Source organism: Struthio camelus, chromosome 14, assembly GCF_040807025.1.
Source record: "Struthio camelus isolate bStrCam1 chromosome 14, bStrCam1.hap1, whole genome shotgun sequence".
NCBI lineage: Eukaryota > Metazoa > Chordata > Aves > Struthioniformes > Struthionidae > Struthio > Struthio camelus.
Window position 1 is genome coordinate 21,409,698 of NC_090955.1, and position 25,625 is coordinate 21,435,322.

Genomic DNA, 25,625 nt, shown 5'->3' on the forward strand with positions numbered 1-25,625 from the left:
TTCGTCTGCTCCAGATAAGACAAATAATTACAGAGGGGAAACAATATTTCTTTAAAAGGAAACTGGACATATTTTTAAAATGATATTACAATTTTCTCCTTCTTCTAAAAGGAGTAATAAAAAAAAATTAACCCCAAAAATCTTTTTAAAACACTAAAGATACCCTCCTAATCCAAAAATGATATGTAAATGAGGCTTGTATGTTCAGACCTCATGCACTCAATTTTAATTCTTCAAACGGTTCCAGAAAAAAACATATCAGATGTCTTCCATTTTCATCTCTTTCTACCCTCAGTTCTGGTATCAGCATTATGGTTTTGGATTAAAACGTCTAAGTATATTTCTAAACTAGAAAAAGGAGGACAAGGGCAGGGAAGAGGACACTTCATTTATTATCTTTTCACATTAGAGTTACAAGCAGCCCTACTGATATCTCAAGCTATAAACCCTGTTGTTTGCGTTACATTAATCATCTGTGTACACGAGTTGGATAAATATATAATGCTGTTTCTGCATTGCAGACTGTGGTATATCCCTTTTTCAGTTTTCATATTGCTTTTTATTATAAATGTTGCTTGAGTGGAAGAGGGAAGAATCCATAACGAGCTAGGGAACAGCATAGTGACTACAATTTGTTGCAACGAACAATTGCGTTAAAATTCAGATGAAGATAACCAAATAAATAGGTAGCAATTCAGACCTTGCAGCAAAGGGTAGCTTTTGCCACAGTCTGAGCACAATTTGTCTCTATTAACACACTGTCCCTTCACCAAGGTCAATTCTGTTACCAGGCAAAGACAGCAGCTGGCCCACCCAGGCTTCCCCCATAGCTCAAATACAAGCCAGGTCCCACCTGCATATTGACTGAGTTTCATTTGAGACAGGCTCCAGCGGTCTCTATCTACGTGTCTCCTATTGTCAGATCATGTATTTCTGGAAAAGACAGATTTCCCTTGTCTTCCCATTTCCATTTAGGTAAATAAATTCTGCCACCTCCCCTTAGTGTACCTCTCTCTAATATTTTAGCACAATTATGAACATACAGAACTATCTAGCACTACGCTGGCCCAACTAAAACAGATTTCAAATCAAATAAACGGAAAATTTTGCATGTATTAGTGCACACATATAAACTGGGTGACCTGTAGACCAATGTTTCCCAGCATATGCTTTAGTAACAAAACATCAGCTGAAAACCCCTAAGTCTTGAAGGGGAATTTTTGACCCTGCAGGAGGAAAGTTAGAGCAGTCTTTTAATCTTCTGGATCTATCAAGCCAACCAAGGCAGAGCCCTCTCACAGGCGACAAGGAGGCTGGCCACGCCCAACACCAAATCGTGCAAGAGGAGGATGGGAGAGGCACCAAACATTTAATATCAAACAAGGAAACTTCCCTGCAAAACTATGAGATTTTTCCACTAAGCCTATATAGAAAGCTAGGAGGTATACGGCATAGAAATTAAGCATATCATTACTTCTGTAATCCTCCTGCTCCAATGAATTATCTTCCTCGCGTTTTCAGCCATCCTAGTCAATAATGCTGATTTAGCACTACCATCTTATCCTACGTATCACTGCAGCATTACAGAGGCAACTAGTCATAGCATAGTGCAAACTCCCTCCTTGGGGAGTGCAACAATTGCCATTCCATCTAAGCAGCAGCATACAACTCTTTTTAGACTTTCTTAGGTTAGCTGGACTATCCGTAAATAGGAAGTCTTTTAAGCATTAGAGGGGGAAAAATGACAATCTCATTTCATTGCAAAAAGCAATATGAAATCATTATTTCATTACAATTACATTCTAATGATGCCTTATAGCATCAAACATCAGTTGATATAATTTTAGAGCAACATGCAAAATCTTCATTTATAATTCAAGTAGAAGAAAGAAATGTAGTAAACAAGCAGCGTAAAATTAAATGGTTCTCTTTGGCCAGGACAACAGCCTCTTCCTAAACTGACTTACAAAGGATACTGTCTCCTGACATTCTGGATCATACATTTCCCAAGCAGGCTGGAAGAGTTTAATGGAAATACTGCTCTCTTCTAATTAGCTACATGACACAAACTGTACCTTTCTGAAAGACAAGCCATAATGGTAGCAACATACTACTTATTATGCTGCATCAGCATCAATGTTTGCATCAAGGTTAGTTAGATGCTGAATGTAACTACTGCAATCTATTCTTCCATGCTGTAAGACAAACAACACATATTGCACATGCCAGAACAAACAGATACTATATTTCTGTAAAGTGTAACTCTTTCTCAAGGTCCACTAGCACATAGAAACCTACACAACAATAAGCAGAGACAGTAACATCTGCTTTGAGAAGGCAATGGCTGGAGATTTAAAAATAATAACAACAACAAAAAAAAAGCAGTAGAAACAAGGACCTCACCATTGCTGTTTGAGAGGCTAGGAGGTGGCAGATAATTGGGTGGGTGGTGGTGGTGGGGAATGTCCAAAATTGAGCTTCCACTCAAGTTGAAGCCAGCTTCTTGCTAGCTGAAGCTGGTGTGGGTCGGTTGTAAGTTTTGATGATACCTGGACTAAACAAAAGTGGCATGTTCAATTAATAAAGAAACATTAGACAATCACCAATGAAGGGGTCAATCACACATTGTGCTTCTGCACATAGGCTATTTAGAGTAGGAAAACTAGGGCCTTGGGGTTCTAGGAAGAAGAGGAGGCCAAAAAAGAGTTTCCCAAAAGAAGTGATCTTGGAGAGAAGGGGGCCCAGAAAGAAGCAAGTGAAAATCTTGACTGGAGGAGAGATCCTGGAAGTGAGAGAAGGTCCTGGAGATCAGAGGTGCATAGAGACAAATGCCAAAGGATGCCATTAACATGCAAGACCAGTAACTGCAAGCAGCTGTACAGCAGAAACCAACACAACTTCCTGCCTCACCTTCCCCAACCAGCAGCAATCTCCCTTTCAGGATGTTGAGCCCTAGTGAATGTAATGGGGGTGAGGAAGCTAGTATGTGACACCAAGTCACATAAAAGTGCCAATCTCACTGGTTCTTACATAAATCCCAGTATCCAGACCCACTATGGGTTGTCATTTACTGTTTCACCTGTGACAGCTGGATTCATCTTTCTCCTGGTTGGAGGATATTAACCCTCACGGCAGACCGATGGAACTGGGCAGCATAAGACTATACATGTGCTTCTTCATCTGCTCTATCAGCTTCAGTTAGCCTGTTAGCTAATGGAATAGTTTGCGGCATTTTTATTTACACGCTTACCAGAACGCTTCAGATTGACCATCTGATCCCATGTCTAAAGTCAGTAGGAAATTCCCATTCCACTACAAATCGATGGTGCTACACAGAGGGACTTCTCTTTCACCTAAAATACTTGCTAAATCAACCCAATGATTAGTTTAACCACTGCTTTAACTGTGATAGCCAACTGTTGTCTCTAGCAAAGTGGATATTTTGTTATCATCAAGCTTTGGCTGGGGCATACAGAGGTAAGGGCTTCAAAACACTATCTCATCCAAAATCGAAGTACAAAGTTTGCATTGAATTGGACTATGGAGCACAACTTAAACACGAGCATGGAAGATAGCTTATCATATTGAAGGCAGACAGCACATGTCTAGGTAAAAATCTCAGAAGAAGTGTGTGCATGAGGAGTGTCATTTGCTTCAAATACTAATTCTAGAGGGCAGGAGCTAGGAAGGCCAGTTAGCTGGACAGAAGATGACTGTACTGAAATATCCCTACACGTAACAAATGAGCATCTTCCTTATCCCATTTCCTAATTCTGTGTGATAGATTTGTCAGTAAGATTCAAGTCACGTTGGGCTTAAATTCATTTTTTTTTTAATACATTTCATACGGTTTTATTTTTAAACTCACCTTAATTGAAATGCACTTAATGAAATTATGACTTGAAATTATTCCTTCAACTATGATTCTTCATTTTTCAATATATAAAATAAGCTTTTAGTAAACTTAAATCATTGGTTTTCCCTTTTTTTTGTCCTTAAAAAAGGTATATACATGCAAAATTGCATCTAGGATGTAGATGCAATGTATTGGACCTTTCATATTATTAACTGCAAAGCTATCCAGGATATTGATGACATTTTGGCATTTTTAGTACAAAGTGCTTCAGTTCAGTGCAGACCGTTGGGCCAAATTCTGCAACTACAGTTCCGTTTTAAGCAAATAACACTCTAATGAAATTGAAGATATTTTTGCCAAAGGAAAGATTTGTTCTCATATGGTTTTACCTTTGTTACTTCAGAGATGTGCTCCTTAACATACCAACGTTCATCACCAGTGAAGACAGAATGGTGACATTATCACAGAAAGGGTGATCTAGTGAAAAAGCAACACATCAAGGAGTTCTCCTCTCCTTCCTCATGACTTCCTACAACTCAATAGCCAAATGTCTTTATTAACGATCTGGATGGTGGGTCAAAGTGCACTCTCAGCAAGTTTGCAGATGATACACAAAACTGGCAGGAGTAGCAGATACACCAGAGGGCTGTGCTAGCATTTGGAGGGACGTTCACAGGCTGCAGAAATGAGTAGAGGAACTTCATGAAATTCAACAGAGAAGTGCAAAGTCCTGCACCTGGGAAGGCATAGATAGCTCATAGGAGCACACGTTGGAGGCCGGCTGGCTGAAGAACAGCTTTGCACAAAAGGACCTGGGGGTCCTGAAGGACAAGAAGTTGCACATGAGCCAGCAACGTGCCCTCGTGGCAAAGGCGGCCAACAGTATCCTGGGCTGCTTTAGGAAGAGCGTTGCCAGCAGGTGGAGGGAAGTGATTATTTCCCTCTGCTCAGCACTGGTGAGTGTGCTGCGTCTCGAGGCTGGAGTGCTGTGTCTAGCGCTGGGCTACACCAGCGCAAGAGTGTAGGGACATATTGGAGCAAGTCCAGCAAAGGCCCACAAAGATGATTAAGGGACTGGAGCTTCTGATGCATGAAGAGAGGTTGAGAGAACTGGGACTGTGTAGCCTAGAGAAGAGAAGGCTCAGGGCGGAGGGATCTTATCAGTGTGTATAAATACCTCATGGGAGGCAATACACAAGACAGAGCCAGACTCTTCAGCAGTGTCCAGCGACAGGACAATGGGCACAAACTGAAATACCAAAAATCCCATATAAACATAAGTGGGTTTTTCTTGTTTTTTTTCTTTGTTTGTTTTACTGTGAGGGTGGTCAAACACAGGAACAGGTTGCCCAGAGAGGGTATAGTGTCTCCATCCTTGGAGATATTCAAAACCTGACTGCACATGGTCCAGATCAACCTGTTCCAGCTGACCCTGATTTGAGCAGGGAGGTGGGACTAGATGATCTCCAGAGCTCTCAAGTCTCACCTTTCCATATTTCTGTAAAATCAGTTAGCTCTTCCACCCATTTCATCTTCTCCACGCATGAAAGAGAGACAGTAGTTTAAGACTGCACAAATTCTTTCAAATAAATCAGTTACTCATGTTGGTCCTCTACTCGGTTTACACAGGAACCACATAATGATCTCTCTTACAGCCTGGTACACAATCTTTTTATGTTTTAACTGTGCAATGACTTTTTTAAAAACAAGGAAACATTAGCTACAGGATGAACTTGTTCACATACAATATGGTAGAAAAATATGCATTTTGTAACTTGGTTCCCATATCCCAACCATGCACAGTCTGATGCTTAAGCCGGCATCCCACATCACTTCTGAGTCTTCGTATTTTTTTGACTCGCAGTGTTATATAGGAACATGTCCTGCACTTTACAGCAATAATAGCCTCTGTAAACTATTTTCTTGTTACTGTGTTATTTTAAAATATTCTTCATCCATTCCTAACTTTATTTATAAATTGATTCTTTTTCTTCAACTGTGATTCTCCATTTTTAGTATACAATATAAGATCATATATCAAGCAAATTGACATAGAAAGCACACATTTTTCCCTAAACATGAACAAATCCCATAAAACTTCCCCCCAAAATACCAAAGACCAATATGATAGTGCTCTGCACTCAAGTATATCATACTTCAAAATGAAAGTTACAATAAAATGCTATTGCTTACCTTCATTGCTTTACATGTGAAATTAAAGCCTAGAAGATTTTACCTATATGTACTTGCACATAAAAAACTAAAAATATATAAAATATAACCTAAGAAGAAATATTGTTCTATCATGCAACTGTTAGATTATCTTTGAATAAGACCCATATAGAGACAGAAACGTACACGCCAATATATGCAATATACAAGAATAAATTCTATACAGAACTGAGCGTCCCTGACGCACATTACAAAACACTGGCAAGTCGAATGTGAGCTAAGGTTTCCTAACTGCTAGCACAATATCTGGAATGCAGGTGCTGCAGAGGTAGCAGAACTATCCCAAGCACACCGATTTCTCTTTCTTGATTTGCAACTGAGCCATTCTGACAGGAAGCCTCCATTCAGAGTGGATTAATTGCTACCTTCTTGGCTAAACAAGAAAATAACCTTAATGAAAGCATGAGAGTCTATATTAAGTATTATCATCAAATTTTAATACATGAATTAAGCAAAAATACCTCTCTAGAGCAGATGATTTAACCATAATCAACGCCAGCCTTTTTTTTTTAATCCCTTTTTCAATTGACTTCTTTAAATTATTCAGAAATGCGCAATTTTAATCATGGATTTTATTCAGTTGATCAGATAATGTATAATATCAGTGTAATTAATTTTCATTCACTTTCTACAATCAACCAGAAAAGCACAGCACTGCTTGCTAAATTCCAAGGAACTGTAATATCCTTCTTTGTCTCTCCTTGAAAACATAATGAAAATTGTAGTAAAAGCCAAGCCTCTTCTCAACAATGTTCCACAGTAAGGTGAATCAAATAACCTGCTGTCTTCCCTTTGGAACATTATTTTAAGCCTGACCTGTGAAAGCATTTACATTTATCCAAAGGAGGTGGTGCAATTTACAGATCTGTCAGCTGCTGGAGTTCTGCTGCAGTACAATGAGGTTTCAGTGAGTGTGAGAGAGAGTTACAAGGTCATGACTTCTATAATTACTTCAAAGTCTAACAAGAAGTTATTATATACAAAACTGACATTTGAAAACACAAATGAATTTGATGAAAATAAATGAAATGTGAAAACACTCTTGCAATGTTCCTATATATAAGCAGAATGTAGGTTGACATTTGCAGTACTCAAACAGGAAAATAGGTTTTTTTTTTTTTAATTTCATGGGGAAAACGTTTGCATCCCAAATTCTACAGCATTAGAAAAGATAAGCTGTATATTTTAAATGCTGAGGGAGGGGGAAAAGGAAAAAGAAAACTAATCCTTTGAAACTGTTTCCTAGGTACATGGTGTAAAATTTAAAGAAAAACGCACTTACAAAAGTGACTTCCACGGAGGCTCTCAAAAGAACAGTATGACATCTAGTTCATCATTACCAGGTTTTCTGTAACCTGTAATACTCCTGAGAAGCATGAAACTGTCTTCCAAAGCTGTATGAATATATGTGCATGAAATCTTTTTTTTTAATATATGTATATATACACACACACACACACATATACACGAGAAGTATGAGAAATATCATTCAGCTCCCATTTGCAACAGAGAAAAAATTGACCTTTTCTGTGAAAAGGCAAGTATATTTACCATTGATGTGCTGGGCCAAAATCAATTCTCCACAGAAATACAGAAAGAAATACAAAGAGGATGAGAAAGGGGGCACAAAACAAAAAAAAAACCACAAAACAAAAAATGCTGCATTACTATACACATACACACCTTATCTACAAGCCCTATTTTACTGATATTCACAATTATTTGGCCAGCACTTACAAGGAAAAACTGAAGCACTTCACAGGTAGCAATTTCCAACAAAACGAGAGGAATAGGAACAACATAAATGCTGTATGTGATCAAAGACCTGCTGGATACCTGACTCAAACAGTTATTTCAGAGAAAGATACAAGAGCTAGTCATGCATATGGATGACCTTTCACAAATTAAATGCTAATCAGGAAGGCACCTCGACATTAAAAAAAAAAAAAGTGGACTATGAAGTAGATCTGTATCTCCTTTTACTAAGGAATGACTAACAAAAAGTCCTCATTGATTTCATAGTGCCTATATCCAATATTAACCAACAATTCCAGAAATAAAAGCACAATTTTTCCACAAGAAGCATGCCAGCTACCTTTCAAACACCCTAATTAGTATAACATCGCTTTAATCCTTTAATAGTCACTAACAGAACGTAACCAGGAGGTCAAATGACCAGAAGTCCTAACAAGCATGCAGCTCTTTGTACGCATGCTAATAGTAAAATGAACAGTTTTATCACGAAAGAATGCACCTTCCCTTTTAGGAACTCAGTACTTACCTTGTAGAAGGTATGGAAAGCACTGGGCTAAGCATCAGCTCCTGGCTGTTCAAGTGCTTCAGGACTGCCTACAGGAATCATCCCAGTAGTCCTAGGAAACGACGTGCAACGTACAAGCAACTGCCCAGGCTTGTACAGGACAACTTCAAGTCAGTAAATCAGAGGTTGGCAAACAGACCGACTGCTGCCTGCAAGGATGCAGACAGACGAACTGTCCGTTCCGCAAGCGGGGATCAAATGCACAGAATCTCCCTTTACATAATAGGAAATGACTCCAGTAACCTTATGCTTTCTGGTCAAGCATTTCACCGTTCGTGAAACGTACAAAGCTTTTCCATACTGTATGCATGGATTTGTTTTTAATTCTTCTTTAAAAAAAAAACAATTTTTAAGAATTATCATTTATCATATCATACACCACAGAAAGCCTTTCCACACCTCACCACAGGAAAAAATTATGCATACTTAAAAGAAATTACACAAAAATCCCCTTTTCTTGTAACAGTATTTTCAAATCCATTTCAACATGAAGGTACTGTACTTTTTATACGTGTGTGCCCTTTACTTTCAAATGTACACACTGAAAAACCATAAGTAGCTCTATAAATAAACCCATCTGAGGATTATATATTCTAATAAAAGTCTTCACCTAACATAAAATAACATTAAACTTAGAAAAAAATGCAAACTGTACTGCTCACATTGTAGTGTCTTTTCTCCACTTCTGAAAAAAGAGGCTGATCTGATTCTTAACAGCAATAATGAAAGCAGAATCTCATCCATGTGTTTTTCTCATTGTTAAACAACAGATTTAATCAAAATCATACCCATTTTGCTTTAAAAAAGACAAATCTATACAGAATTTCCCAGCCTACAAAATCTCCATGAATTATTTCTAATGCAAGAGCACCTTTAAACTATGCTGTCCCTGTTTGCCTTACAGAATATTCTACAGAGGTTGCATTACCTTTCCAGAGATTCAAAGGGCATGAATCAAAATCTAATGCATCACTCAGACCCAGTCTCCACACCATTTTCTCATCAGCTTGTGCCTTCGCAAGGAGCAAGTTGCCAAATAAACAAGCTCAGAACAGAAAGGGGAAAGATTTTTTTTTTTTTTTATTCTCATGCTGTGGATGTCGCTACTTACTTGGCTAAGATATCATCACAAATCCAAAATGATTTCAATTATACAGCGGAGTAATCACTGTTCGGCATCTGTAAGGGATTGATAAGCCGAGCTACATTACAGGAGCCCCTCTGCAGACTGTACCATCCCAAGCAGGCAGGTGGGGAGGGAGCGGGTATTGCTGTCAGAGCATCCTGCTGGCAGAGCGCAAGGGGATGTTTATTGCCTGCAGCTTAAGATTGCTAAAGAAGGAAAGCAAATAGCAGGCATAGTAAGGAAAGAAAATGTTTCTCTGAAAGAAAAATGGACTGAACCACCATGTTGTTGTTTGCGATTTTAATACTTCCCTTGGGATAATGACAAAAACGGAAGATGGCAATCTACCAGGAATATGCCACTTACTCAGAAACGGGAGAAACCTTCAAGGACAAGGACTGTCAAGTTCTATGACTGTCATTTGAGAAGAGGAAAAAAAAGGTTCTGTATGAAAGGGGGCAAGGGGAGCGAGGGAAGCACAGATCCACGGCACCTCTAGAGCAGGGAGCAGACTGCATAGGCTGTTTTTTGAATGTTCAACTACCAAACGTTTCTCCAGCTTTGTTAACTAATGATAAATTTGACAGCACATGCAACAAACATCTATACTGCAAATTAATTCATAATCATCTTTTACAAAGACACAGCTCTCTCTCACTCTTTCTGTTTATGTAAGAACTAATGTTAATTATAAAGAAAGTATCAAAAACACTATTTGAGGGCTGCGATGCTTTTGTTCTAATTGCGTTTCTTTCATGCCTTCTAGAAATCTAAAACCCAGACAGCAGAAGCATGCAGAAATACCCTCCTGTTTAATTTGATCTGGTCTCATTAGCATATGCTGTAAAACCATACATATGTGCCATAGTAGCTTTCTGCCTTTTTTTGAAACCATATAAAATGCAGGAATCTACCTCATGATAACAACAGCCTTACACTTTCTAAGCAATCAGTGACATTTTACTTAGCACGTCTATCTATTCTGTGCTGTTATTTCTTAAGAAAAAAATAACCAACCTTTTACTTTGAATTATTAGCACACATAAGATTCTGAAATGTGAAAGGCTGCTCATCTGCCTAAATGGAATAACATATTAAAGCTGTACAAAAAGCATTAAGAACCTCTAACCAAAAAAAAACCATGTGCTAAAAATAAAAGGGAAACATCAGTCCTTTAAAAAGCATAACATTTTCTATGAAACAGTGTTTATTATTTCAAAGTAAGTTATTGTCAGTACATGCACTGTGTTCACGAGCTGCAACTTCCAGTTCTGTACCTCAAGTCATTCCATCTTGATAGGGAGCAAAAACCGAAACATATAATGCTTTCCTTCAAGTATGTATAAAACAGTATACATATAGCTTGGAAGCTTCTCTGTAGTATCCTAGAACAGCAGTGGTTCGTGACTCCACTGTGTCTTGGACAGAGTGGGCAATTGCAACTAAGCACACCTCCCTGAGCTCTAACAGGAGTAGCTGTACCGATGCTCTGTCATCCTGGCTTACTCGCTGCTCAGAATATCAATTCAGCCAGTTAAACCAGAAGACTGTACTGCACTGCACCAAAATGGAAGCTATTAAAAAAACTGCTAGGATCATTAATCAGGAAGTTTTATCTATGCTGATCAATTTTTTTTTTTTTTTAAATGAAGTGAAATTTAAATTGCAACTAGAATCCATATAGATTTTTCTCACATGAAACTGTCCTTATCACTAGAAAGCTACAGGCAATTACATGCAAGTCAGGACACTATATGCAGTGACTTTGTGTTGCATTTAGCAGAGACACATGTCATTTTTCTGAACAAGTCTTTGGTACTAACTATAACTTTAAGGAGTGTGGAGTGCAGATGCAAAACTGATTTCAAGCATTAATAAAGCAATAGAGCATAGAGCAAAAATGTGCTACACTTAACATGTGTTATTCTTAGGTCTAAGACTCATAACTGTTGGTGACCTCTACCGCTCTGACAGAATACAAGATATTCTGGAATCATTTAACATTAGAATTCTTTTTTTTCCTACACCAGTTTTAAAGATGATTTTAAAAGAAAAACAAGTTGATTGACAGAACAACTAAATACATTTAGGAAGATTTTTCAAAATGTCTACCCTTGATGAAAAGAGGAAAGAAATTAAAATTACTATCAAAAACTTGTTCCATACATTTGGTTATTGCCAGTTCGAGCACTGCTGTTCTTAAAGACTGCGTGTTGTATTATAGGAACTTCAGTCCAGTTACAGGATCATGATGGCTATCTTATACTGAGTCAGGAAATACTTTAATACTTTTTTTTTTTTTTGATGAGTGGAATAGGCAAGGGAGTAAGAGGAGAAAAATTACAAAAACGCATTCAAAAGGAAAAAAAACCCTAGTTTGAACATATTATTATAGAACCAGTTCAACAAAACAAGTTTTCACGTGAGTATTCCCAGCGTTCATTTAATATAGGGCCTCAAAAGTACCATGCCACATAAGATGACGATCACGCTATTAACCTTGCTGCCAGCCTCATCAGTTCAGAGCCCTTTCCCCAGCGTTGTGCGCATTTTACTGCTAGTGTTGGTGTTACCTTCATCCTAATGCTGTTAGTCATCATGCCGTCACCTGGGCAACAGGGGCCAGCCAACATTGCTGACTACAATCCCGGACGATGTACTTTCTGGAATAAGAATTGAACTACTATGTTTGTAGTACATTGTGCAGTACATTTGTGCACATTGTGCACAACACCGGGAGCTTGCCCTAATTTTGAATCAAGAAGCTATGAATGAAAACTCACTTCATATTTGTCCTTACTTATGGCTACTAAGTGCCAACTCTTCAGAGACACCCTTCTTTTGACAAAGCAAGTTGCTGCAAAGCATCAGCACTACTACAAGCCTATGCCAGGTAGCAGCCTGGTTCCTGGAATGAGAACAAGGTGCTGGCTGTAGGACTTGGCATGCGCTTGCTCTCCTAAAAGTTACAAAATCACTTTGCACTGGGAATATCTGCTGTACATAGGTACATTGGTGTCTTGCAAACAAAGCCAAAAATAGCAATTCCACCCAGGAAAATGGGCCATCTATTAAATAGTACTACTAATAATATTCTGATCTGAGGAATGAAAGTTTTTTATTTTACAGTTGCATTAGAAAAAAAAAGTAAGCTTTTCTATCTCGCTTGGCTTTTAACATGCACAACTTGAAATGGCGGCTACCGTGTTAGCAGCCACTTTTTCTAGATATCTCATTAGAAAATGAAATAGCAAAGCCCTGAAAAACAGCATGACAGAAAAGGTGCCTCTTCTCCTAAAATTTAGATTTGTCAACTTGTCTATACGCATATCGAAGCGTTTAATGGCATGTTATTTAGCTGTGATAGAAGAACAACTTAATACCTTAACTTGGGGGTAAGGGGTGGAATAGAGCAGAAAAACGGAAAGAAAGATGGCAAGATGCTTCTTGGGACTAACTTCAAAAAAGGCCACAGTAATGCTTAGGGGAAGTGAAAGGCAAGAGGTGACGACTTTAGCTGTTGAGCTAGAAATGTGATTTGAAAAATTCTCTCTCTTATCAGTTGAGGTGTTACTGGAATTTAGAAAATATTGAAATGCAAAAGAAGATTCCACCTAATTTCTTTAAAGAAATATTTAATTCCTTATGTGTTGCTGATGGATGTCATGAGCAGCTTTCAAGGTCTTTATGAGATAATTAATGACAGAAAACACAGGAACATGATTTTAATTCCTCTTTCAGAATCTTGGGACCAAGACCTCCTTTTTGGTGAGGCTGTTTAAAATTAAAGGAATAGCACTGGAAATCATCAGGAGATCTAGAATATTTTTCCAGTCCCAACCTAGATACTTAAACGAGAACAGCCGACTGGCAGCCTTTTCATATTTTTAAGCCTCATTTGCTACGTTTTAAAAACAAGAATTAAATCTGTTTTCAGACTCGGTGCTTCTCCAGTTTTGTAACATTCTGCAGTAATATTTCTGCAAAGAAACAGCTTGCATTTCAGAACTACACAAACGTGTTGCTATCCTCAGAGGCAACGTGACCTAATAAAAGCAGCATGGGATGGGGACCTCAAAACATCCAAATTCAAGGACTTGTCTTGCTGGCTCTAGAGCATGGGACGTTAGCATGTCACTGATCCCACCGTGCTTCAGTTTCCCCAAGTATAAAATAAGTATATTTACTAGTTTAAATGACAATGACTACAAGTTGCTTGCTTGGTTAACTCCTGGCCTTCAAGGGAAGAGTTATCTGACAAATTTGAGTCTTGCTCAGTGAGCTAGTTAATTTTAGGAGATATGAATCATACTTAAAACATAGACTTTAAGGGAACTATGAACGTACATGTACTGCCTTTATTTTATTTTGCATCTTACTTCCTCTTCCAATTGATAAATTATAGTGTTCTAGATCAGCCCACTTCCAGTTCAGGATCCCAATTTTCTCAGTATTTGAAAGCAAACCTAACAGACATACAACACCGCAGTTACCCTCCCTATCCCTCATATCTGTACCTTACGAGCTCTATACACACATAATTTGTTCTTCTCTTCCCTATCAGCCATGCCCAAAAAGACATGTTTAATTATCAGAGCATCCCTCTATGTCCTTCCCTACACCAGCTCTTTGAACTGCTAGCCTTCAAACACCCAATTACCCACTCCATTTCAAACCATCTCTCTCCTGCGATGCGGCCAGCCATACTCACAGTGCACAAAGTTTGTCTGCCGCTATTGTACTCCACCCTGTCATAGAATTAGTGTTCAGATAACAAAACCAGACTCCCAGGACCACCTGAGTGGGAAGATAGGTCATTAGACCTCTTTGAGAAAAAGAAAATCTAAGGAAAGCAGAGCCTACAGGAAGCCTGAGCTTCCACATAAAGTTTAAGTAAACCTGGTTCACTGCCACTGCCCAGCTACGGCAATGACACGAGTTCCCACTGGCACAGCATCTTCACCATCTCCTCCATAAAAGTCATCTGTACTTTGACAGAGTAAACATCTGCAACTGCAATATCTGATGCAGCTAAACCTAAATCAGCAGCTGAAATCAGCTTCTTCATGATCTGAAAAGTCTAGGATGGCCCTGACAATATTAAAACAGCATAATACAAACATTCCACCTTCCTTCTAATTTAAGATAAAATTTTCCATATCGCATGCAAGTGTGAGACACTTTTTTACACTCAAAAAAACCTTAACCAGTAACGTGACCTAATGAGAGCTTTAAGGGATAATTTTCTGAGGGCGACACAAGTTTGAGGAACTGAAGAATGAGATCTTCAACACGATTAGGGATCACCATTTCATTTAATGCCCCTTTCACTTTAAGTGTGTCACTCTTTGAAACAGGATTTCTGCCAAATACCTTTTAGCATTAATCTGTTTACTTAATATATTATATTGGCACTAGCAGGGGGACTCGGAAGTAACTTCTGGCTTTCCATCATAAGAGCTCCCTAGTCTGTGTTCTGGAAGAAAATAACAGACCTTTCTTTCACTCTCAGTATCACTGCTTTTCTTGGCCTTCATGGAAGTTATAGGTTCTTTCAGGCACTGATAGGATACCGGCATTTAAATTGAAACAGTAGGAGCCTAGAATTAAAAAAGAGCACGCTAATTTGCATCTGAAGACAGACTTCAAGCAATCTAAACTTGAGGGATGTTTGGGAATAGGGCTGAAGTTTAGGATATAGATAAGGGTTATATGGACCCATTTCTCTATTTTGCCAAAAGTTACCTTCCTGAAAGATCAGATAAGTTTAGAATAAGACTTTTGGTTCAATACTTTCTCCTCATATCACTGATACAAAATATGAGAACAATATCCTGGACTTCCTGTTCTTCCTATTTACTGGCTAATGCTTCATACAAGAAACCACTGATCTTCCACTCAAAATCAGATTCAAAGTCAGAGTCCATTTGAAGGCACATCCTTTGCTGTGAGGCTGCATCTGCCTGCAACACGGATATCAATCTCAAGTCTTAAACACCACCTCTACATAGCTAGGTCACGCTACGACCTTGGATTTCACCTTAGAAAAGAAAACTGAAATTGTTCTATTTAAGTTGTTACACGGTCATATTTCAGGCAGATTAAACACTAAAAGTAGCAAAGAATTACAGAAGTACAGTATGACCTGATAATAGTAACAAGAAAAGGCATCCTCCTTTTAAGATATTCCTTAAGGCTTCATTCTTCAACGTGCAAATTTTTCATACCTATCTTGATATCCTTACTGTAAGTCTCATTAGACTGACATACTAGCTACAGCTATAGTCTTATTTAAGACTATATCAGATGGCCAACAACCAAAGTCTGTATCAGCTTTATTTAATATATTCCTCTAGCAAAAGCAAATGAAACAGAAATAGAAATAACAGCGGGACAAGGTTCAACCATTCAACAATTAAAAAGAGGTAACAAAATTTTAACCAGCTATTAAATAAGGACTTTCAATAGCTCAGCAAATAAATAATACAACGAGGAAGCCTTTTCCCTAGAAATAAATCACCCTGAGGGAATTTACTCCGTTGCGGTTTTTTTTTTTTCTTCCAATATAATAAGATAAAAGTCTATCTATAGCTTATTGGGTAAAGCAATCTGACCTGTTAAGCTTTATTAAGCCGAGGGTATGCCCGACCCGTTCGGGGAAGGCCAGCAGCCGGCCCTGCGGCGGGCTGGGCGGCCCCGCGGGCGCCCGCCACCCCTCGGCTCCCACCACCCGGCCGCAAAGCCAATTAGAGACGCCGACCGACACCGGCCTCCTGAGGCGCCCGGGCACGGAGCGAGGAGAGGGGAGCCCGCCCGCGGCACGAATCGCTGCTCACCCGCCCCGTCCCGCCACCCCCTCGCCCAGGAGGACCTGGCAGCGCTGCGCCTCCGCCTTCCCCCAGCTAGGGGCCCACAGGAGGGGCCCAGCGGCCTCAGGGGCTTTACCAGCCCTGCCTGGAACATGCTGGTACTCTCCAGAGCATCTTGCGCCGGTCCCGTGCTTCCCCCACCCGCGGGGGCTTGGGCGAGAGGCAGCGCCTCGGCCCAAACGGAAAGAAGGGGGTTGCGTCGGCCAGCCAGGCCCTGAGCTTCCCCTATGACATACCTAAGTGCTTGAATGCTTTATTAAAGCGATTTGTTTTCTCGGCTTTGCAATATGACTATTTAGTAAGGAGTTACTAGTATAGACGTAGTTAGGCATGAATGTTTATTTACAAATACAATTTATACAAAAATATCTATTTGCGTTGCCACATACCACTCCAAAAAACTACGGTAACAAATATATATTGTATATGAAATAAAATTACACTGGAAATGAAGATTAGTTGGGCATCATATTTGGCTTCTGGACTGAATCAAGTAACAAATATTCACTGCCTGTTTCCTAATCCCAAATATACGACTATGAAACCACTAGCTGTGACTTTTTTCCAGAATTTCAGAGCCTTCTGATAAAGAGCGTGCGCGCTAACCGAGCTTAGGAGCTTGCCAATGCATCAATGTTCTTCTAAAATAAAGTGGACTGTCTCGCACAGGGCTCTGCATGGGAACAAAAATCTTGTTCTAGAACAAAACCCAACAGCTAGTCTAGAAGAGCCCGCTCCCGGGCACAGTTCTCTCGTGCGTTCCCTTCCCTTTCCCCTTCCGCTCACTTCCAAACGCGACGCGGAAGCTCCTGGGACGAACACGCCTTCGCAGGGAGTTACTCCAGAACATCTGTGTGCACCGACAAGCCCAAGATACATCACTGGCTTGTTTTTGCTGACCCGACAAGTACCTAGACAGCACTGTACCACATCAACGCTGTCGTCTTCAACATTTTCTGAAAGCCCTGATTCACATCGTAACAACAGGAAGCAGACCTGAACAGGGACTTGAGCAAAGAGTTAAATGATTTCTGGTAAACCAGTAACATGACTGCAGAGAAATGTTTTCTAGTATTTCCCTAAAGTGAAATAATACTTCAGGCTACGGACTATTATAATGACCTTTCACCAGAAACATTCATGTGCTGCAGACAACTACATTTACAGTAAAAAGAAAAATCATATTCCTTCAGGAAAAGTACAAAAAATTATGCTTGTGGTTGGTCAGAAATGGGTCAAGAAAGGACTTATGGGCAGCCCAGTTTGAGCAAACAAGTAATGGCAGGGCCTCCTTTGTTGATTAGATTTTTAAGCACCTTTTCTCAGACGCAAACGTGTTGCTCTCACCTTTGCTCAAAAGGACAACAATACTCAGGAGCTAGGAATACATTGGCAAGGGAGAAAGAAAATGACAACTAGTTTTAAGCACAAAGAAAAGGAAACATTATTTTGCACAGGAGAAATGATCTTATGATAATAATACATTTCACTCCCAGCTCACTTCACAATCATGCAGAAAAAATTCCCCTTCACAGGGCTCCAGAGACAGCAGGGAAATCTACCTGCACGCAATTCAGGAACCCCGAACTCCAGGCCTGGTTCAGCCGGGATGACTGACATCACTGTCACCTCCTTCCAGTGCTAACACATGGACACCACCTCCTATCGAGGCTTTTGCTACAAACGTGTTGGACATCTTAACATCGGTAACAAAACCACAGATCGCAGTGATGAAACCCCGACAGCCCCTCCCTATCTAAGGCTGGCACAAACCACCGTAATTCTTGTTCTCTGGCAGATGCCCTTGCTCAGTGGATAAGTCAAGGTCATGCTAATATCCGAATCTCCATAAACACATAAAGAAAGGGCAAAAAATCAAAAAAGTAGATGACTAGTAAATACAAATGCCTCACTGGGAGGTTAAGAAAGGAAACAAGAAAAGACTAGTTTAAAACACAACACCAAAAAAGAGAACAAGAGGAAAAAAATCTGAGGCACTCATAAACAAGAGAAAGTAAGCAGAAGCATCAGTCTTTTCTGGCCCTTAAACTGTTACAGTGTGTTTTATGCAGGCACTGGGAGGGTTACGATAATTCAAAGAGCTAAGCATTCGTCTACCATTTCAGTTTAATGTTTCTGAAAACAAGCAGTACTGTCAGATATGCAGCTGCTACTCAAATTCTACTTGAAATAGCATTACTACTAAGAAAAAAAACACAAGTGGAAAAATTCCCTAATAACTGCTATAGACAAATAGTCAAATTTTCAACACAGCATTATGCTGCAAAGATGAACTGTGTATGCTTTTGTATGTTTTGTTGATTTGTTGTCTGATGCAGCCATTCCAGTGTAACTTGGAATACGTAAGGTTAGGATTGAGACCTATATTTCACGAACACTGATGTCAGCATTAAAAGATGTTAGATAACCTTGAGGATAAAAATAAATGTTGCTGTTCTCAACTTAGTTCACTAAAAGACATCTCCATGTTCTGTGCTTACATACCACAGAACAGCTAAACACAGAAATTCCATGTTAATTACATTTAATACTTATAACTTCGATTTGTGGAGAGGAAAATTAGGTTTTCTGAGAGCTGCTGTAGCTTCCAAACATCATCTTATTCATAAAGTAGCGATGCTTACAGCGTTATCGTTAGACAAGAAAAGTAGCGATGAGAATTGTCAGCATATTATTTGTAAAATTAAATCCCACTGAGGTATTTTTCCTCTTGTAAGTTCTTTAATTTTATCTCAGGAAAAACTATAGACGATCATAACATAAGAGTTAAAATAATGTGTATAGGTAAAACACAACTCAGAACTATGTTTTCCACAGTTTAAAAAAATGGAAATTTTGTAGCATATAACTTCTGTGACTGGGGAGAGAGGACTCAGATTCCAGCTTCCCGAAACCACTGAGACGGCATATACTAGCCCTGACTTAAAAATAATTCATTCTCTGAAGAAACCATTTAAGCACCAAGCTCAAATATTCTTTAAAAAAGGCAATAATTTTTCAAAGAAACATTTTACATAAGCTGTTTTATGAAAATCCTGGGGTCCCCCTTAATTAACGATCACCCACAGCACTTGGTGCACTCAACGCTGGCAGCAGTCCAGCGTGCCACCTGAAGTGTTTGCATTCATTTGCTGAGGTATTTGGTTGTCATGTTTCAGCTGACTCCACTGAATCACTTCACAAAGGCTCTAAATTGCCGGAGAGCAACCTCTTGGCCAGTTCTAAAACACACTGATACGTCTTTCATTTGCTATGCTCAGCAAAGCAAGTAACGACACCTCCAGTTCCTAAAAGTAATTTAATTTTGATATACAGAAGAAAACAGATAGTCCATTCACGAGCTTAACTGGAGGGAGGGGAGGAGGCAGCAACTTTACACACTATTGTACAAATCAAGACAGTAGTTCAGCCTGGATACCTGGATAAATAGTACCCCTTGGTTGTCAGCAAGATAATTTTATAGCAAAATAAGTATCCTATGCATACGGGAAAACCAAAAATACCCATCTCGCATCAGATTTGTAGTCACACTCTCCATAACATCAACTGAAATCTCTCCACTGATGTTAGTAGAAGGCAAAATGGTCTGTAGAGAACAGTTTCCCGAGAAAACGTACAGATAGGAGAACGATCTTTTGTTAGAAGGAAGTTAACAAGAACTGTTTCCCAAGTCTGTCCTCTAAAACAGTTGGAAAACCATTTCTGTGACATCTTTCTCTTCCCCTTCCTTCTCCCTACAAGGATACAAAAAAGTCCTACACTAAATAGAACTTCATTTTACATCATTTAATTCTTTACAGCCTAAACTAATAATAATTTTATTACTCATAAACAAACTCAAAGTCTATCCCACTATTAAGAATCAGGATAAGTTAATTTCCTTTAGAACATATTACTTCAAAGGCTTGGAAGGAGGTATTTGTAAGCCAACTGATGAAAAAATCCAATGCATTGAAAGTTAGAGTACCTGCTTACATTTAAGCTTAAAACTTTCTGAATCCTTTGGTCAGATATCATTTCTAGTTAGTATTGCAGAATTGAGAAGTACAACTGAAAAAAAAGAAAACCCACATAGCTGTTGTAAGCACCACCTCCATTCAATCAGTAACATCAAAACGTATTTTTCTTTCTAGATAGCCACGTACCAATAACCTGAAACGACTCCTGCTCTCTTTGCACAAAGCGCTGATGGTACCATTCTGCGCTGAGGGGAAGTACGGTTCCAGTCCACAGCTCTATACCTGTCCACCTCTTACAGAAAAAGAGGCAAAAAAAAGATAACTGTGGTTTACGGAGAAAAGTCTTGGGAACAACCTGAACGCCTAGTGCGATATGGCATTTAAGGAGTCCGATGGGAAAACAGGAGCAGTACAGATCAGAAATACAACATCAATAAAATAATAATCTACATCATCAAGACTGAAGCTTTTGTCTCGTTAACAGTATCAAGCCAAGAAATTTACTCTAAAATACAACAGGTAACTTTGGCAGTACTCGTGCTCTCAGCATTCAGCAACAGGAACTCAAAAATTTGGCAATGGGTGTACACAAAATCAGTGTCAAGTCTAACAAATACAGTTTTACAAAGATTTAGTGATAACTTTAGCTCTGTTTGCATTTATTTTTTCTTTAAGGCTTTAGACCTCAAAACGGTAAGATGATAAAGTAACAATATTTCTCACGAACCTCTCTCTGGATTTTCAAACAAACAGCCGAGCTTTTGTAAATTTACTATACAGTGAAATGAGGATTCAACATCAGTATATATTGAGCAAACAGTCCAATATTCAGCACTTCTCTGGAGAAAACAAAACTGTGAGACTGGTATCCTTCATTCCCTTTCTCTCGTACTCCACACTTAATCTGTAAATAACCCTTTTCACATTTATAAGCTTTAATACCGTCCCTGTGGAGATCTCTCTCAGCTCTCCTACACATGCCTTACACAAAACGTTGCCTTACTCTTCATCACCACTCAATCAGCTCCAGCTCAGCAAGACTACAGAGTTGTATATTTAGCTGTAAAAGAATGAAAGTTAGCATGGCTTATGTTCAGTTAAACTGTCCTGGAAAATACTGAGTGAAGCACTGAATGGTTAGTTTCTGCTGAATTCCACGCGGTCTCAACAAAATTGTTACCAGTATTCAAGCCAGATACTTAAGACTAGATTTGATAATTCTACCCAAAAGCAACGCAGACATGTTTTAAAGGAATGCTCTTAATGCATTCGATAACCTCTTTTTCTCCACCTTCACTACCATTTGCCTGCCGCTCAGGCCTATAACTAGGACAACACCTTTTATTCTGATCTCAACTCTACTCCTTATATTCAAACTACATCCAAGATTCTTTTCCTAAATAAAACGCTTCCTCCATCTAACTAAAGCATTCATCATGGCTCTCTTGAGCTCTAGCCTAATAACTCTAAATGCTTCGCAACACTTAAAATAGCAGGTGCTCACGCTGCTCAATAGTTTGGGGGAAGGGGGGGGGGGGTTGTTTAATAGCTTTTCAATGAAAGCTTCCCAAGTGGGGTATCTCAAACAGTTTGTGACTGCAGGAAACTTAGCCAAAATCACAAAACAACTTTAAAAAAACTTTAAAATTCATAATCCACTGATGAAAGCAACTAACAACGTTTTCTACAATTAACATTTCTTTATAGCGCCTCTGATGAAGAAAAGAGGCTACTACATAAGAGGGTGACCATGCTGTACCAGTATTAGCTCAGTGCTAGGAAGATCTGAGTTTAGTTTTATCCATCCCAGATTTTCCCTGTAACCCTGGCCAAATTATTAAGTTTCACCATGTCTGTTTCCTATGTATACCTGATATTGTCTCACAACTGTAGAGCGATGACAAATAGAAGACTGTGAAATACTCAGATAATCTTTCTGTAATGAAGGAATTTGATAGACAGATACAACATGCAGCATAAATATAAAATATTAAGTAGCCAAACCACTACAGAAAATAATTTTGTTGTATTGCAGCAAGAATTAGTGATCTAAACTCTTCTTCCATGTTTCACCGAATGTAACTGCACAGAGTCGAGTAAGGTTACAGACCTTTCAGTGAGCTCTCAAACACACCTTACCTCTTTCTCTCCTCTTGTTTTCATAGATAAGAAAAACCTCAGAACTGCTCAGGAGGTCTTTCTCCCAATCTTTGCCTCCATACATTCTGGTCCATTCTCAGAACATAAATCTATCACGCACAAAAGTCAATATGAGGCTGAGGTCCGAAGGAATTTCAGGCCCCAGAGTTCCCCTCATCTTTGCCAGCGCTCTCCTTGCACGCCCTCACCCCCTACACAGGGCCCATTACCGCAGCCTGCCCTGACTCTTCTCTGATATCCCCAACAGCAACCGCAGGCCCTATGACCAACAGGATCCCATAGGCAATGCGGGACACAGAGATCAGGCTGCAGAGAAAGGCGCTTCGGGGTAGGAGAGCAAATCAGGCCAAACAGCCAGGCACAGTCACAGCTTGCACAAAGGCACTCAACTCGTGCAGACGAGAATTGGGAGCTGCCATTTCTGCATACCACTTTGCAGCGTACCACTGGTGACGTTAGTACCACAGTTTAGAAACCTCTGCGCCAAAAACATAAAACTCCAGAAAAGATGAGTGCTACAAAGCTATTAAACATTTTGAACTGAAAATTACACAGAAGACCCTGAAATGTCATTGCCCAGACTGCAGGTGTCATTGTACTACTCCGCAGAATTTGGCGCTTTCAATCTACACTACACAGCCCTGTATTCATCAGCAAGACTATCCAGAGATGGACTACTATGCTTCTGTCAGCAGAAGGCTACTTAAAGGCAGAAAAAGACAGAAGCAAGGCATATTAATCTTATTCATTTGCTTCAAAGGAACGCTAAATAGGAAGCGGAAGAAAACGTAAAAGCTTTTAAAACAATTTCAGTGCAGGTTTCAGCAGAAACATCCAGATCATGCATTTGGTTGGTACGACTGGAAATCCCAGAAGTCTGAGATGAGGAACAAGCTGTACCTCACCTTCCCAAAGTGGCAGTGTTTCCTCAGTGGCTTGTTCTATTTTCTCTTCCAACTTTGCAAGTAAAATCTAAAACAAAGAAGCCTGATCTTCTTTCTCTGCTACAATAGCAGGCACTACTAGATATGAACGTGGGTTGCTTGGGACTTCATTAGGTTTTTCCCTTTGTGATACAATTTTTCTTTCCTGTTCTGGGCTTCCCTGTTGGGTGGCACAGGTGGTGTGCCAACAAATGGGATATCAACTGTGAAAGAGAGCCAATCACCCTTTTGTTCCCTTTTTTCTTTTAGTTAATCTCTGCATTAGCCTTCCTTTTTGTCAGTCTTTCCTGATAAAAGACAGCATATTCACGTTCTTATAAAAGAAGGAAGAGTGGTTTTTGCAGGTGATTGGCAAATAACTGGTAAGAGTCCAACTAGCCAAATCTTCTTAGCATATATTAAGGAAGTAACAAAGAAAAAAAACAAAAGAAAAAAAAAGAAAGCCTATTCTGGTTCAAGGTCCCCTTTTATTTGGATTTGGTTGCATTGCTACTTTGATTGCAGCTTTGCTTCCCTTCCTCATTATAGAGAAAGGGAATAGTTGTGTTTTTTCCTCCAGAGTCTAGCTTGCAACACCCATTTCCTTAATGAACCATTCTGTAGTGTGTAGAGAAGGTTTGAAAGACTTAGGCCCTCTTCTGCTCTGACCTACCAAGCTAAAGCTACTGATGTCAGGTGAAACTAGGTCAGCTTAAAAGTGCTAGTGAAGAAGAATCAAGTCCTGTATCTTAAATATTTCTCTCCTTGAACCACCAACCAAATCAGGGGTGTTATTAGAAAAGGTCTTCCATCCTATACGACTGTGATAATTTGGATTTTCTTTTACTTAGCTGAGCAAGTGTGAGGGAGGGGGAGGAGGAGGAGGAGGAGGAGGAGGAAGGTACTAATCTCTCTAGAAAACAGCACTTGACACCTCGTGTGTAGGTGATAATGACTACATTGGAGGGAAGTGACATAATACCAAGCACTTCTAGTATAGTGAAACTGCGCTGTAAGAGGAGTGAAGGTCCACTGAAGCGATTAATTCATGATTTTTATTCCATCATACTCTAAGAGAGCCACAATATAATCTGCTCTACAGTGATTCTATAGTTGCTCATACATCCACAGTGAGAAATGACAGTAGTACATCATCTCACTTGGGTGTCCAGAAGACATAAGAGGAGGTACATTTCACCTTTCTCTAACCCTCCAGAAAGACTTTAAATTTCAGTTCTTAAATTACAAACAAAATCAAAGAACACACATTCTGCCACACAAAAAGAAAAAACTCAGTCAACTGTGGAAAGTAGCAAACACACAGCAAACAAATTTAAAATGAAGCACAACATGAACGTTTCCCAAGTGCCCACATGTCTCTCTACATAATTAAGCTAGCACGTCATAACAAAGGGAAAGAAAGCAGCAATAGCTTTATTACATATAAACATTTTGCAACAGTAAACATAACTCACACACACATGACTTAGTAGAGAAAGCATCACCACAGCTAGTGACTAAGTTTTAGACCTCTTTGGATGCCAAAGGACAATTACGTTCTCTTTCTTTCACCTTGTGAATTCTTCAGTACTCCTCTCTCTACGCAGGATAACTTGTGCCATTCCTACTGCAGATACACTAAAAACCATCCCAGTCTATTTTCAGCCTGGACCAGAGCATATTTGCACAAAGTGTGCCTGAGCAATAGTACAAAACTAAAAATTAGCTAGGTACCTGTATCTTTATACAGCCTACCATAAAACGCCACTAATGGTACAGCAACACTGACTGAACCATGTCCTCTTTTGAAATCCACAAGTGTTTGCTGTAGAGCTGCACACACTTCACGAAAGCAAATTTCCACCTAAGATTTATGAAGTGGAAAGAATAACGTAAGGTTGTTTGCCAAAGCATGACATGTTTCGAGGCAGATTTTTCCTCTTATCCTGCCTATTTTACTGTTCAAATATTGCTTTGGCTCAAGATATTGGTCGCTATTCTTTACTCCCAACTTGGATGTCATAAGTTTTTATTGCACTATTGTGTTATTTGACGCCTGAAGAATGAGGTTAAGTGGTGAATCTTATCTTTGTGAATCTTTGGTGAATCTTATCTAACCCTATCTTTGTACAATGAATTAGGCCTGGACACATATGTAC

General features: G+C 39.4%; 1 protein-coding gene across 18 annotated transcripts in view; it reads right to left on the reverse strand.

Moving 5' to 3' along the window:
• Positions 1-25,625, reverse strand: part of ATP2B2 (ATPase plasma membrane Ca2+ transporting 2) — a 430,065-nt gene that overhangs the window by 243,600 nt on the left and 160,840 nt on the right. For 3 of the 18 annotated variants that reach the window (XM_068906754.1, XM_068906753.1, XM_068906755.1), the window contains exon 1: positions 9,520-9,716. The exons of 4 other annotated variants lie outside the window; for them this stretch is intronic. The gene's annotated coding sequence lies outside the window, so the exon portion shown is untranslated. Of the gene's footprint in view, positions 1-8,369; positions 8,461-9,336; positions 9,445-9,519; positions 9,719-25,625 lie in introns of those variants that run through there. 11 more of the 18 variants (XM_068906747.1, XM_009688132.2, XM_068906743.1 and 8 more) reach the window with 10 other exon arrangements.